General features: G+C 36.8%; 1 protein-coding gene across 3 annotated transcripts in view; it reads right to left on the reverse strand.

Moving 5' to 3' along the window:
- The window catches only part of EPHA6 (EPH receptor A6), a 501,230-nt gene that overhangs the window by 425,620 nt on the left and 58,583 nt on the right, over positions 1 to 17,027 (reverse strand). Inside the window, exon 1 of one of the 3 annotated variants that reach the window (XM_014947320.1) lies at positions 1,018 to 1,108. The exons of the other annotated variants lie outside the window; for them this stretch is intronic. The gene's annotated coding sequence lies outside the window, so the exon portion shown is untranslated. Of the gene's footprint in view, positions 1 to 1,017; positions 1,109 to 17,027 lie in introns of those variants that run through there. 3 annotated transcript variants of the gene reach the window in all.

Here is a 17,027-nt window from a genome sequence, read left to right on the forward strand (position 1 = left end):
ATATTAAATACAACTTCTAAACTAATCTATCCCCAAGATCTAATGAATTGATCTAATCTAATCGATCTAATCGATTTTTCCTAGTACTTATAACAAGTGGTTTATGAAAGAATCTATGACGATCCCTCTCAGAGGCACCACAAAGTGAAAATATTCTCCTATACATTCTGTTCCATCAAGCTGTATTTCGAATTTCATTGGACTTGTGACAGATGTTAAGGTTACAGAAAAAAGGAATCTCCAAGATATCAAAGGAGAAATTCTCAGTAATTTACATATGGCAAACTACTGAAGCAATTGCTGTTTTAAAAAGATGTTGTGGTTGCTATTTCTAATTACAGCATTTGCAAACAGATTACCATTTTTCTAACCTTCTTTAAAGTATACATTTGAAGATAAATTGCCAATACACAACAAATCTATTTAACATGTGAAAGAAGATGGAGTCTTTTAAAGGTAGTGGAAATGCTAGCTATTGAAAACACTACAATACAATAAACTAATGCTGGCTTCTCTGTCCTGGTATTTTCTGTGAAATTATTGGTAGAAGAAATGCAACAGTCTGAGGATAAACTATTTCAAGATGTTGAACAGTCTAAAATAATTTCTCTGGGATACAAAGGAACATCAATATGAAAGTGTACCAAAGCATAACCCGAGAGAGGTAAATAGACTTTCTGGATTGGTTATCCCTTACTGCAGATAAAGTAAAAAATTCATCTAGCTAGAAAGAGGGAGATGCAGATCCATTATGTATTAAATTGTTGAAATATGCATTTACTGTTTACTTTATTTACGTTCATGCCTTTATTAGAAATCACAGAAAAGATATGAAAATAATTTCCATATGATTTCACCTAAACATCTGAAGGTCTCAACATTTACCCATTCCCACTTGTGCTATACTGTCACTTGCACCTTTATTTTCTGGTACTTTCATAAATTTTTCATTCCTTACTGTCCAAGGCCGCCTTCAGGACTCAGTACCTTTGTTCCATTAAACTGTGTGCAACTGACCTTATTGATAGCTCTGCCATCTCACATCAGCATTTCACAGGCATTCAAATTACTTTGATTCAGCTTCTGCAATAGCATTTTAATGGTAGTGTCTCATCCGCCTTTTACTGAAAATAAAAGAACAGGAGACTTTAAAGAAAGAAGGAAAAAGTTTTCAAGCCAACCAACATATGAAAGGAGATAGTTGATCTCCAAAAGAAATAAGGTTTCTTTGACTGCTGCCTGCCTGTCCATAATTCCTGCCATTAATAACTGTTGAACTTCTTAGCTTAGTTTACAGAAAATCTCCATGCTACACCAACTCCAAATATCTTGTGAGAATCTGGGCATGAAAATAGTAACCCAAATGAAGGAAAGATCAAGAGTGTTTGGTCTCTGGTCTGCTGTTTGGTCTCTTCTGCAAGCCGGCTGGAATCAGCTGCAGCACATCTTGTTTCTTGCCTTTGCTGTGGTGGTTACTCCAGCATAAAACTCTTGTGCTGCGGAGCATGCGGGATGAAATGGAGTTGCAGGACACAGATGGACAGATAACCTGGGTTTGCTGTTAATGTGTCTCACAGATCAACTTACATTAAACAAGGTACTCTTTTTCTATTACTGTGCTCCTGTCTTCCTTTCGGTATGTAATATATTTGATGGTATACTAAAAAGAAACTAACAGGTGTAAGTGACTGCATTTACTACACCACTTGGAAAGCACTACATTAGAATGTATGCTTAAAGTGTCCACTAATGAACCATGTACCTCAAGAAGTTGAAGACACTTTGAAAGGCACATAAAGCTCGAGTTACTAATTCTGTAAACTGTGCTTTATACCATCTTATACACTTTTCCCCCCCTATTTGCTGGAAAGCAAGATGTTAATATCCCTTTTACACATTTCTGTATTTGAAAGAATGCACATTCCAGCAAGCTTATACTCGGGACTACTCCTTTAAATGTTTAGCCCAAAGTTTAGCACCTAAGAGAAAAAAATCAAAGAGCTTATTGCTATACACAAAATTAACACATTTTTACTCATTTAGGAAATAAAGACATATTCATCATCGCCTACTTCAATATTTCTCTAGAATCTATTTCTGTAAAAAAAAATCTGCATTGGGTAGTTTTGTTGAGATTTATAAATGGGCCAACTGAGTCTGTGAATAATGAAACTGCAGAGACTGCTGTCAAGGAACTGGGTAACAACACACAACCTCACTCCATTTTTCATGCTTAACATTAAAAAAACATAAACATACAAGAAAGGAAAGTCAGTAAACTGCTAAGAAAAAATCCATTCAACTTTCTAACTCATTTGCTTTTCTAAAGAAACATTTCCCTCTGTTAGTTAAGATGTCTTATCTGAGATGATCTGATGTATACAGGCCTGGATATATTGCCCTTTTCCCAAAACCTTCCAATTATACCCTCCCAGTCAATATCAGATAGGCACTGGCTATCAATATTGCAAACTGCCACTTCTTTTACTGCCTTTAGTTTCTAAGTGAGTTAGAAATGGTTTTATCACTGCAAAAATGTTTTCAGTATGCATGTACAGAGATGAGCTGCTACAATGGATCATATCTAGTTGGTCTTTTCCCACCACCTTTTGCGTTACAATCACTAGTGTACTCATCTTCATAATATCTTTTTGAGACAGGAAAGGATCACCTCCTATAATAAAGGTAGTGAAACAGGAAAATTAAGTAACTTGTGTGAACAGCAATCTCTTCTAACCTACTTCCCTGGGAACAGCTGATGAGATAGATGGTGGTAACTCAGAGTCAACATGCAATCTTGTCATTTCCACTCATGACAAAGGTAAACAGCACCACATTGTATTTCTTGTGACATTTACTCAATTTGAAGAAAGACAATATCAACAGCGGTTACACGCCACTTGTCTTAGAAACATAATGCCTCTGCAGTGACAAAGTGTCCATCTTCTATGGGAAATGGCATGTTTCCATGGCACGCAACACTGTCAGTTAAGAAACCATTTATCATAAGCTTTTTGACACTCTATCAACATATTTAACCATTTTCAATGCACTGACATTTTGAAAACCAGGCTTGGTATTCTAAATAATGGGACAAGATCACAAATGGCAAAAATGGGATTTGAAGCAAAGCAGTATGAATTCACTATTATTTTCCTCTCTTCTTTGCTGTTCTAGTGACTAGAAAGAAAAATCTTCACAATGTTTTATACCTTTTAGGAGTCAAACCAGAATAGATGGTCCAAAGTTATCAGACAAAGAAATAAATAGTATGTGTAGCTACTGGCTGGGTACTGGATTTGGAATACAAACTCTAGGGGCTTTTCCTACCACATTCTATTCTTCAGGGACACACAGTATTGCAATATGCAAAAATGACTGTTCTGTCCTTGCAACATTTACTTTAGTGTTATCTACTATTACACACTAAAAATCTTAAGCCAGTAAAATCACAGGCTTAATGTACAGTAACAGAAGCAAATTATCTGTATGTATTTTCCTAATATTTGCTGCTCCTTGCCCTGTGATTGATTACAAGTAGAATGCCTGTTTATTTACAGAGAATACATAGTTCTCTGCATATATTGGCCTCAAACCTATTCTATTTTTCTCGCTGACTTAAATAGGAACAGGATTAGATCTCTGTTGGAAGCGTTACTGCATAGGAAGCATTGATTTGAGAGATTAGCAATACACTCTTGTGGCAAAATACATTTTTCGTCACAGCTAAGCAAAACAGGTTACAAGACAGTCTGTTGAGATGCCTTATGTGTTTTCATCAGCCTATGTAACTTTTTTCCAAAGTATACTTGATTACAGAGCCTCATGTCATCATTAAACTGGAATGGCATTAAGTAAGTGATTTTGTTGGGCCATGGAGTATTCCAAGGACAGGTACGAAAGATATTTTTCCTTATTTGGAAAAGAAAGCAATATTGTTAAAATCACACGCTCCTGATTTAGTGTATTCTACAACACATATGTAACACTTGCATGAAGAGAACCAAGCTTCGGGGTTCCACTGTTAAGCACTTACCTGAAGTGCTGCTCCAGCTAGATTTAGGCATTGGATAGAAAGTTGCTGTCAGGAATTTCACATTTCCTTCTGGGGAGCGACTTTCACAGAATTTCACAGACATGTTGTGGGTACATATGGATTTACTTTTCTCAAACTAATGGCCAGGTACGCTTTGCATTAAGCTGACTATATATTGTAGCAAAGATTATTTTTTTTCATAAACCGTCATGAATTTTAGGAATAGAGACTGAGACTAAACAGTAATTCTAGGCTTTGCATGTACATTGTTTCATTTGTGCTATTCTGAACATACATTTCCTTCATAACTACCAGCCTGGGTACTGATGTCATTCTAGAGAGCCCTCTCTGTGGGTACAGATTTCTGGGAGAGAGCGTGACATTTTATCTCTTCCTACTGACTTTCCTCAGAAATCAGAATCAGGTTGCTGCAGTCTTTGCTAGGATGGTCAGAGACATTTACATTTGCAAAACTGAGCCACATAAGTCTGCATTTACAAGTAAATAGTTCCTAAACTACTATGTAAAAACAGCTGAAGAGGACAAAATATTAGTGGAGATGCCAAAGGTTCCTGAATTTTCATAAAATCACTGTGTTACAAACCTATGGAATTTCTAAGGTATCTTCATTTTACTTTATTATATAGATTGAAGCACTATCTCAGCCTACATGTCAGACATACATAACACTCATTTGTGATCATTGAGATGTCTAAGGAGCATCCCCTGCAGTGATATGAGCAGTATTAGTAAGACATACAGAAATACTGGTATAAGAAGCATACAAATTTGTATGAAACTTTGCTCATTATGAAAGACTGCCACATACTTCTCAAAAATAGCTTCAGCTCCTTCCTTGATGCTTTTTAATCTGTGCCTGCTTAGGGACCACATAAATATTTTTAATGCATCCACATACACATATGCTAAATTATATCTAATCAGCTTTTAAATTTTCTTCCAAGCTATGTTAATAAAACAGGAAATTAACAGGTCAGTTGTTCAAAAACTTTTTATATTTTGTCCTCATGTTCCCACAATCAGCACATTTCATGGTCTCAGTTTTCACTGATTCGAATGGAAATGTGAAGGAGCTGTTGATCCTATACTGCCCTAAATTATACAGAATCTGGACTTCTGATACTTGGTTACATCTCACAGTGCTGCAGATCTGTGGAGTGGCTTAAGTTGTTTAATATGAATGAGCAATTACTCATAGCCTACACATTCAGACACACTCTATTGAGCTTGTCTCTCTGCTCCTGTGTCAAACTCAGTATTTCTAGAAATGTATAATCTTTTTTTAAGTCTTTATACTGCAAGCAGTTAAGCATTTACTAAAATTTGCTTACATGAATCTCTTAAGTGTAGTTATTTCTATAAATCTTCCATATATTTAAATGAACTTAGGCTAAAGCTTTATCTACAACATAGCCTTAGTTACTCCCACAGAGCTCTAGATTTTTATTATAAATGTACATTTTATGCAAATTAGATCACATATTACATGTTGAAACTTGCATTTTTATTTAGTCCCACCAAAGGATGCAACGTTGAAAGATTCAAATAAATTCTGAATAAAAATATTGTCAGAAACAATATCCCTAATGTATTCTTAATTATCCAGTGCTTAATTAATTTCTCTAGACATGTAAGATTTTAGTAGCTGTTGTATTTCAAGGGTTTGCAATAATTGTGCTTTGAGATTTTAAACCTTTAAAACTTGCATAGTATTTATATTATTGTTTAGCTGCTTGTGCTTTTACATGTTAAAATAAACTATTTTATTCCATGGATATCAAAAGCTTTGTAGGTGGAGGTTATAGCTTTTACTGGACTATTTGATATCATGGAAAAGGCAGGTAAATTTTCTCCTCTATCTAAAGCAGACCAGAAGAAAGGCTTTTGTGCATGAAAGATTGTGTGCTGAAGTAATCTAATGAGTTAAATTACCTCCATCTACAAACCTTGTCTAATTCATGTCCACATACCACCATCACCTTAATAGCAGTACTACTTATACTTTATATGGAGTGATCCATCTCTTATCAGTTGCTTCACCTACAGCACTCACCTGATAGCCATCCTATACCCTCTGCCTCAAAATCTGACTGCAAAATTCTGTAATTAGAGATGACATCTGAAATCAGAAACAACCGCACTAAGGCCTGTGGCTTGCTGCCTTGCAGTTGGGAGGTTTTCACTGAACTTCGTATTTTGAGGGAGTGAGGTTTTTTACGCTCCACTTGTTAATATTTGTGCAAATTATGCCTTCCAGGATCAAATTCTCAAGATTTGTTCTCTGCTCCACTGAATATATTACTGTCACAGACATGATACATCAAATCACAGTGAAAAAAAAGTTCATTATTTCACCTGAAATTGAGTATGGGACATTCAGATTTTAATACAACTTTTACTGCACATTAATGCTAATGTTTTTCTGAATACAGAAAACATTCTGTAAGTAAGTGAACAAATCCATTGTTATCCTTTACTTCAGTGGGACGGGAAATAGCAACATCAAATGCAGCAGAGAAGCTCTGGTACACACTTGAAATTGTGACAGATCTGTAGTAATCTCCAGTCTCTTAGGAAGCTTTGTCCTTTATTGCTCTTTATTTCCCACAACTCACTAGAAAGCCTAACTTGAGAAGATTTGGCCCCTCACCTATAAAAAAAGCAAAGTTCTAAACACATTGTTCTTTGTAGACTGGTCAACTTTTGATAAAGCCTTTTTTTCCATTTACATGTATAACTTATTTCTCATTCTTTTACAATATCTGGAAATAAAATGAAAAGATTAAAATATTACAAGACACATTACATTTCTAATCCATCTATTCCACCCAAAAGCATTAAATCACCTACAAAAACTTGTTACATAGCCATGCTGAAGCATCATTTCTCACAAATTTTAACATTTCTATTAGAATTTTGGGAAGCAGGTTGAAATCTGTATTTCTCTATATGGGCCAAACTACTTTCACATTTTCTTTCTGTCAGAAATATTCATGCGAAACATTTATTTTGAAAAGACCCACTGGAAAACAATCACGTTTTACTAATGCTCTTGTATTAAATGTGTGGACTTGCAAGTACCCCTTAAATCAGATGAAGAGGGGAAATTGTTATATAAATGAATTTAAATTAATTCAGCACATTTCACTGGCAATGTCTGTTTTTTGTGAGTATAGATGTGACTCCTGTTTACTGTGGCTGAAGAAAATCTGAAAGCAGCTGTTGTAATGTAAAGTTCCTGTGATGTGCATGTTTCACTCTTGACATCATATTTCTTAAAGTCTTTGAATGCTACAGTTCTGAGCTACGAGTGATGTACTCTTTGCAACCTGTGCTGGAACGCCTGCGGTCACTGCTGGCTCCTATTTGCAGATCTTCCTTCAGTTTTCCCTGGCATCACCAAGCCCCTGATGAAACAAAATGGTTGCTAATAGCTGTCTGAAACAGTATGTCGAGCTTTATACTTGAAAGTGTGCTTCAATTGAAGTAGGGGGAAAAAAAAATCACTTTTGTGATCCTGTGAAATAGAAAACTATTCATGTGCCACTGATCAAAAGGATTAAGTTACACTGAGAAAAGGCTCTATTATGATAGATCAGATGTTTTGATTAAATTTTCTAAACTCTTGCAGTAAAACCAGTTTTCCCATTAAACTAACTAGTGCTGCTCTCTAAAGAAATGCTCCCCATGTAAATTCTCACTACAATAAATATTGTTTTTAAAATGTCAAATTTGAACCCTGAGTATGCTATCAGCAATTGCAAAAAAACGACTTCTTGTAAAGCGGCAGATCATTATACAGAGTGTAATGATGTGAGAATGGAAGAGAAAGAAAAAGCTTTCTTAAGCTTTAAGAGCTTCTTAATTCCAAATATGGGTCCACTACTGGCTGACCCCAGCTTGAGTGAGATAAGCCACTTCTTTTTTACTGCATTTCCCAACTATGATTTGATGTTTTTCATGGGAAGAATTTGGCATTATATTATCAGCACTATCTTGAACTCAGTAAGCCTGAAAGGTTAAAGCCCATTTGCTTTACAGAAATATCAGGTATGCTGAACCCTTTTGGAGTGACAGAGTGGAAATCCATGGAACACAGGAGGGGGCCACATCTCCCAGAACACTGAGCCCCACTGGTACAAGCATGCTGAGACCCCCTGCTACAGCCGTAAAGCTGCTCCAGAGCACTGACTGTCAGAAAATTCCTAAGTTAATCAAGTTAATAATACCACAGTAAATCTTCCTAACCGATGCCCTTATAGACAGTCAAAGTCCATAGGATATATATCACAGCCTCAAACTTGAGAATATGTTTAAGATAAATGATATCTAGATCTTGTTAGGGTAGAGAGCCTAGAGAGAAATTCACTCCAACTGAAATACATTCTTCTCAGGAATTGTCTCCTATTATGCTATTTAGAATCAAAATTGCAAAAGCATCTTAACTTGACCAAGACAGCATCTTACACTAAGGATTTATTTCTCAGAACCAGTACAGTGGATTTGCTGGGCTACAGGAACAACCTTTAGTGTCAGATTTTATTTTTTTAATGCTTAAACTTTGTATCTTCCTCAAATTTCTCTTTAAGAAAGATAATGAACACAAGCTTTACGTCAAGTCACCTTGATAAGAAAAAATCCCAAACAGTTCAATGATGTTATCTAGAAAATGTTTTACAAAGATGTGAAAAATAAGCAATTTGCCAGAAGGATACGTGACAATGTACTTTATTATTATATATAATATTTGTTAAAATGAGGTATTTGTTCCCAAATGCCATTGGGCCATCGAATCAAAATACTTTTCAGTCATTACATGTGTTCATTCAGGTACTTTACTTTATCAGGTACTTTAAACACTACACATCATGGCATCAGAGAAATTTAAGGAAGTTTACATCAATAACACCAAGTCTGACAAAAAATGCTTAGCTTCCATCCAGCTTTTTCATTCTGGAGGCAAAAGAATAGAAAAGAACTTCCAACAAATTTCCCTAAACAGATCCAAAAGAGTTAATGCAGGTAGAAATGTTTTTCTTTTAATGTATTAATTACAGAATCATCTACGTGAAAGAGACTTTGGAAATTCATCTAGTTCAACCTCTAAATCTAAACAGGATCAACACTGAATTCAGACTACATTGCTCTGGGTTTCATCCAGTCGGGTCTTGAAAACCTCCAAACATGAAGAATACACAGCCTCTCTGGCCACCCAGTCCCATTGCTTAATTGTCCTCAGGGAGAAAAACTTCCTTATACCTGGTCAGAATTTCCCCATTTCATTTTATGCTCACTATCTCTCATAAATTCCTGTGCATGCCAGCAAGAATTCTGGCTCTATCTTGTTCCCTTTGTAGGGACTGACATGCAAGGTCCTCCCAAAGACTTCTCTTCTGCAGACTAAACAAACCCACTTCCCTCAATGTCTTCTGAAAGGGCATAACCATGCTGGTGAGCTGCTAGATGATCAAGTTAATCAACATCTGTCTTGTACTGGGGGCCCAAAACTGGATAAAGTATTCCAATCAGGGCCTAGCAAGTGCTAAGTAAAGAGGAGTAATTATCACCCCTGGCTATCCTCCTGTTAATACACATGTCATGGTTTAACACCAGGCAGCAACTAGGACCACGCAGCTTCTCACTTTCCCTCTAGTTGGGATGAGGAAGAGAACCAGAAGAGTAAAAGTGAGAGAAAACTCATGGGTTGAGATAAAGACAGTTTAATAGGTAAAGAAAAAGCCGTGCACACAAGCAAAGCAAAACGAGGAACTAATTCACTGCTTCCCGTTAGCAGACAGGTTTTCAGCCACCTCCAGGAAAGCAGGGCTCCATCACATGTAATTGTTACTTGGGAAGACAAAATGCTGTAACTCTGAATGTCTCCTGCTTCCTTCTTCCCCCAGATTTATATACTGAGCATGATGGAGGAACTAATTCACTGCTTCCCGTTAGCAGACAGGTTTTCAGCCACCTCCAGGAAAGCAGGGCTCCATCACATGTAATTGTTACTTGGGAAGACAAAATGCTGTAACTCTGAATGTCTCCTGCTTCCTTCTTCCCCCAGATTTATATACTGAGCATGATGTCATGTGGTATGGAATATTCCTTTAGTCAGCCAGGGTCAACTGTCCCCTCCCAACTTTTCGTGCGCTCCCAGCTGATTCACTGGTGGGGCAGTGTGAGGAGCAGAAAAGGCGTTGACTGCCTAGCAACAACCAAAAACATCAGTGTTTTACCAACATTATTTTCATCCGAGCTAGGAAGAAAGTCTATCCCAGCAGAAACCATGACAACAGCACATGCTGTTAGCACTCAGCACTGCAAGGGCACACTGCTGGCTCATGTTTAGCCTGCTGCCCACCAGGACTGGCAAGTCCTTTTCAGCAAAGCTGCTAGCCAAATCAATCCGTACTGAGCTTGTACTGTTGCAATGGGTTACTCCAGCCCAGCTACAGAATATTGTTTTTGTCCTTTTAAAATTTACAAAGTTCCTATTAGCCCATTTTCTAACTTCCCTAGGTCCCTCTGAATGGCAATCTTACCCTCAAGAATACTAACTGCACCTTACAATTTGGTGTCATTCACAACCTTTATAAGGGTACATTCCAGGTCCTCCTCCAAGATGTCGAAAAAGCTATTTAACAGGATAGATCCCAGGACAGACCCTCAAGACAGTCAGCAATTTCCTGGTAGAAAGCATAGTAGTTCATACAGACAGTTAATTGCTTTGATGAAGTCACATTTCTTTTCAAAAGAAAAGAACATTGGTTTTTTGGATGAGGATATAATAAGGAAACAGAAGATACTGTCTTTCCTCTAAAGCACCCAGCTAATTAGCATTCATTCAAAATGAACTTTCTACTTTTTCCCAAGACCGTGTTTCTAGCCCACCTGGGAATATCTTAGTATGCTTGTCATCTTTCTTTTGCATGTTTGTGATACAAACTGGGTTGATAAGGGCTACTATCATAGAATCATTTAGGTTGGAAAAGATTTTTAAGATAACTAAGTACAACTGTTAACCCAGTACTGCTAAAACTACCACTAAACCATGTCCCTAATTGCCACGTAGAATCATAGAATTGTCTAGGTTGGAAGGCACCTTTCAGATCACTTAGTCCAACCATCAACCCAACACTGACCTTCAGGTCTTTTACATACCTCCAGGGATGGTGACTTAAGCACTTCCCTGGGCAGCCTGTTCTAATGCTTGACAACCCTTTCAGTCAAGACATTTTTCCTAATATCCAGTCTGAACCTCCCCTGGTGCAACTTGAGGCTTTTTCCTCTTGTCCTATCGTTTGTTTCCTGGGAGAAGAGACCAACCCCCACCTCACTACAACCCCCTATTAGGTAGTTGGAGAGAGCAATAAGGTCTCCCCTCAGCCTCCTTTTCTCCAGGCTAAACAGGTAACCCCATCACAATGACATTTATTGTTTCATATCTACATATATTTGTGCATGTGTACACATCCTTATATGGTTGTAGAATTTTAAAATCAAAAGATTACTGTAAAAGAAAATTATAATCAGTCTTTTTAACATTGAGAACAAGTGACAAGATTCCAACAGCCTGAAAACAGTTCTCTCTTGCAATCTTTGAGCAAGTGAGAATACAAAGTGGGATCTGCTTTTCTGTGATCAAAGTAATGCAGTGCACTGTATTCAGTGATTTTTATGACTTGTGTGAGAAATAATAAGAATTGTTATTATTATTTTGTGTTCTTTCCCTCTTAGGCCGCATTTCTACTTAACTTTTAAAAGTGTAATAATTTTATACTGAGTTTCCTTTTACCATATCAAAGATAATTATCATGAAAATTTATCTGTTCAAATTATTGGTACAGGTCAAATTAATTTGTTAGAACTTTCTTTTTACCCAAGGACTTGTACAAAAGTTTAACTCATTAAATGTTTGTAGAAAAGATACAGAAAAATTGCTTAGCTTTTCTCAGCTTACTGCTCTAGGCAAAAATATTTTTCATTCATCTTTACATGACTCAAATCTGCCCTAACATTCCAGACTGGTCTCCAATATTTGGTTGATTGATCTTCTAGCACAGGAACGTCTTGTTGCAATGCACAAGAAGCCAAGCAGGCATGGCAGAGGTCAACATGGAATTGCGGAACTTCTGCCTGAGCTTAAACACAAAAAGGAAGTGCATGGAAAAATAAAACAGGGTCATCTTGAGAAGAATATAGACAGGGTATATAGGAATACATACCATGGGTATGTAGGAACAGAATGTAAAAATCTAAAGCCCAGATGAACCTGGAGTGGGATGTAAAAGGTGACAAAAAAGCCTCCTCTAGGTACACTGGTAACAAAATGGGAAATGTGGGATTACTGCTCAATGAAGCAGAGGATTTGAGAACAAACAACATAAAAAAGCTAAGGTACTCACTAAGTTTGTTGCCTTAGTCTTTACTGCCAAAATCTGATCTCAGACTAGAAAAAAATCCATCAATCTTCAAAAAGGGCATGAAGGAAAGATATTGGGCACTACAGACTGGTCAGCCTAACTTCTATCCCTGGGAGGATTATGGAGCAAATCTTCCTCAAAAGAAGGCACATGAAGGAGAATAATGTGACTGAGAAGACCTAGCACAGATTTACCAAGGGCAAATTTCATCTGAGCAACATGATCGACTTCTATGATGAGATGAGTGGCTGTGTGGCCAAGGGGAGTGCAGCAGTTATTCTTTACATTCACTTCATCTAGGCTTTTGGGTTTTGCATATGACACTTGGGCAGAGTAAGAGGAGGATATTATGAAAAGCTGGGCTGTAATTCACAGAGATTTTGAGAAATGGACAAACAGAAACCTCTGAAAGTTCAACAAAGGCAACTGCCAAATCCTGCATCTGGAAGGTAATAAGCCTCTGTAGTGGTAAAGGTTGGCGACTGATTGGCCAGAAAACCACTTTGCAGAAAAGAATTTGGAATCTTGGTGGACAGAAGTTGAACATGACTTCCCAGTATGGGAACAAAATTGGCATACTTAGGTGAGTCTAATAGAGGTTCAACAAGATGGTGATGGAGGTGGAGCACATGAGATGTAAGGGGAAGCTGTGTTCAGCCTGAGAAAGAACTAAGGGGGTATCTCCTATGCTGTCTGCAGCTAATTAATGTCTGGTCACAAAGAATTCACTACCAGACTCTGCTGTGAACACAGTGAAAGGACACAAGGAAACCACCTCATGTTGCAGCAATGAGCACTCTGGACAGATATAAGGAAAAAAAATGTTCACAGCAAAGACAGTCAAGTGCTGAACTAGGCTGCCCAGAGACTGAAGAATCTCCATCCTTGGAAACACTTAAAATTTGCCTGGAAAAATCCTAAGATACCTGGTCTAACTTTGAAATTAGCTTTGTTTGAGCAGGGGTTGGATCACCAAAAGTCCCTTCCAACCTAAATTATTCTATAGTTTTATGATTTTGTGAGTTTTCTTGCTTGACTTACTGGCATTGCCTTTACTAGTCTTAGCATTGTCAAAACAGAATATGCCATTTCCTCTTAAGCGTGACAGGATCTGTCACTTGGGAGTCACCTGACCACATTCAAATGTTGCTCTCTTCCCTAAAGATCATGGGCATGATCCTTTGTCTTCTGACCTTTGGAACCTGTCTCTTAGAAGGGAGCATTCTCATTTCTACAAGCCCACTTCAGTCTCTGCAAAGCACGACTGCTACAGCCTTTTTTTAATTACCTGTTGCTATGACCATGTTACTCCTCTCTAAACATCTTCACTGTTTTTTTTCTTTTCTTTGTTTAAATCATATCAGAACTCTGCACCTCCTTCTTCTCTATTAGTATGTCCACTCTTGTGTGCCTGCAGAAATTACTAGACTGTCTGGCCCTTAAACCATTTCTCATGACTCATTTTTGCCTTTCCACTTAGAAGAGATAAGGTGACTAATCATAGCTAGAGGGGCAATAGGAAAAATGAGTTAACTGAAGCCCTGCTTTCCTGGGGACGGCCCTAAACAACTGGCTAACAATGGGAAGTAGTGAATGAATTCCTTGTTCTGCTTTGCTTGCATGCACGCTTTTGCTTTATCAATATTACTGCCTTTAGCTCAACCCTCAAGTTTTCCCACTTTTAATCTTCCAATTCTCTCCCCCATCCCACTGCAGGAGGAGTGAGCAAGTGGCTGCATGGTGCTGCTGGGGTTAAACCACAACAACTCCACAGATTTTTGACAGAAAATAGAAACAGAACTTCCTATCTGATTCCAAATTATATTTTTTCTTAATAGACTGTTATCATGAAAGCAACAGCATTAATTCAGCTTTATCTTTAGTTAAAACAAAAAGAATAGTAAGATGTAAGCTACCACAGAGCATAAAGAAAACCTTCCCTAACTTCATCCATTGTTCACTGTATAACAGAGGACTCTCACATTGCTGGGGTGCACTGATCCTGTCTTAATCAAAAGGAAAACTACTAAATGTAGTTCCTGACCAAGTCTTCTTTCCTCTCTCTTATCTTCTATGTGTTTTTCTTTCTTGAACTGAAAACATGAACAAAATATCCACTGGGAGACAGTCTACAACTATCAAAAACAATCTAAGAAAGAATTTTAACTACTATAAATAGTAATAAAAGATTTCAAAATTGTATTGAAGAAAGTGTGAGTACCGAGACCTTCAGTTGGAGCTTCTACCAGGAGTAAAGCAAGGTCAGTAGAGAAAGATGGTTTGTATTTACCTATAGGACTTTGAGTAATTAAAACAAGCCCCTAATTGTATTTTTAAAACATATTTCAAAAATTCATGGATATGATGAATCAGCTTACAGTAACAGAAAAGGTAACAATAAGCAAAAGGTATTTCCCTTTTTAATCTAAACTTGTAATTATTTTCTTAACGCTTTAGAAATGTTGTGCAGGATCTACTTAGTGAATGACCTGTTGGTAATGTATGACATTATGGGCTGGAATGTTTTCAGTCAGTACAACAGACAAATGTGAAACAACAAAACAATTGTTGACTTGTCTGTATAGTTCATTATAAAGCACAAAGAACACAAACTGTACCTCTTTGTAAGACAGCATTTCATCTCTACTTTTGGTTTTAAATCGGAAGAACATTACACGTGTAAAGAAAAAGAGGACTCTGTAAACTACAGTGGAAAAAGACAAAAAAATAAATTCAAAGGTTTCTAGTGATCTGTTTCAAAAGCAGATCTAAATGAACAGCATGCAAAATGTTTACAACAAAGAGTTTATTTCTGTGGGTGTGTTTTAGTGAAACACAAGCTATTCTGGCAGTGTTCTCCTGAAGCCAGAAGCCATGGTGATTCAGTCTGCATATCACTAAATCACTAGGTGAAAGGCCTTCCTATTATGCCTGCCCAAAAGATACACAGATACAACATTTACATAACTGAAGACCCATTGACCAACAAATTGATAGCATATTTTGTTTGGGTTCTACAAATTGAATGTTTGGAAAAATTCCCTATCCCTACCATCAACTCAAGTGCTTAAGCAGTTCCCCAAAACTGTGAAGTACCTTAAAATATATAGTATCTACAGTAAGAAACATAGTAAATTAAAATACATATTTGAGTAATATACGTTTTCAATGAATAATGCGTTGTATGTTAGGTCATGGTGATATCATATCAGTTAAATTGTACTAGACTCAAGGCTATCCTGACATTCAGGCAGTGTAAGTAATGACTAGCTTTGCCAAAATTTCTGTGATGTACTATCACACATGGTATTTTATCTCATTTCTTGGTTTGTTTTTTTTTAAAAAAAGAAGACCCTCAGATAATTTTCGAGACCACTTCTTCAGTTTGTCAAGATCCTGCCTTCCAAGGTACCTGCAACACTGCCAATTTATCCCTTGCAAAAGCAGTAATCTTTTTTATCATATCCCTCAACATGGGAATAGCTAGTTTTTCTTGGTAGGATACAGGACACGTAAACTTGCATTTCTAACATTTGATCTAATAAATTCATAATCTCTTAAATTTATGAATGGACCAAACTTCCAAACTCGTATGTAAATGTGTTGTGTCAAAATAAATTTGTTACCTGTCAAACGCTCCATGTTACTGATCTGAAAGATTTCTGCTCTGTATTATATCACCTAGTCTACCTGAAGCAATACTACACTGAAACCTTACCATTACTCTTTATTGGGTTTTTTGATGCAAATTGTCTCCCAAATAGCAACTGGTCTGTAAAATTTATATACAAAATATACTCAGCTACTAAGCTTTACTGAAATTCATACTGTAGTGAAACATCATCGTGTATTTTTCAGACCAGTATATTCCATAGTATATATGCTAATATACTATGACATTTTGAAATAGCAATAAAGCTCATGTCTAATCTATATTGCATAAATTTTACCAATTGTCCACTTTCATGCACTTTCATATTACTTACACTGATTATTTTTACTCACTTTTCTGGTAATTTAGTTACATTTTAGATGCAATTCCTCTGAAGCACTTCAGACATCTGGTAAACATTTGGCATGATGTGTTTTATCTGTTTTATCTGATTTTACCCATCAGCCTGAATAAAAACTAGAATTCTAAAGCATGTCTATATTTGGTAATGAAGTCATACATAACACAAAAAAAAACTTTAAAGGAATGATCATGTTATTATCTGTTGAGAAAAAGTCTCTTACATTATTGCATCTCTTTTTTCCTTTTTTTTTTTTTTTCCTCTTTAAATGATGCCATCTTCAAAATCTCTGTAGTGGCTCTTTCAGCACATATTTCATCATTCAAGCTAGAGTAGTCCTTGCCTAGTTGTTAACAATTCTGGTTTGTTAATCTCAGTCCTTCAGTATCTGTCCAAACCCAGTAGTTCTTAATGACTCCAGAATGTGACACATGCAATATTACCTGGTTAACACTCTTTTACTAATTCCTGTTTTTTAAAGCAGTTACTGTAATGAACATTTCCAGCATAGCTTTCAGGCAAAAGGCCTTCCCA

This window comes from Calidris pugnax, unplaced genomic scaffold (genome assembly GCF_001431845.1).
Source record: "Calidris pugnax isolate Ruff unplaced genomic scaffold, ASM143184v1 scaffold95, whole genome shotgun sequence".
NCBI classification, from domain to species: domain Eukaryota; kingdom Metazoa; phylum Chordata; class Aves; order Charadriiformes; family Scolopacidae; genus Calidris; species Calidris pugnax.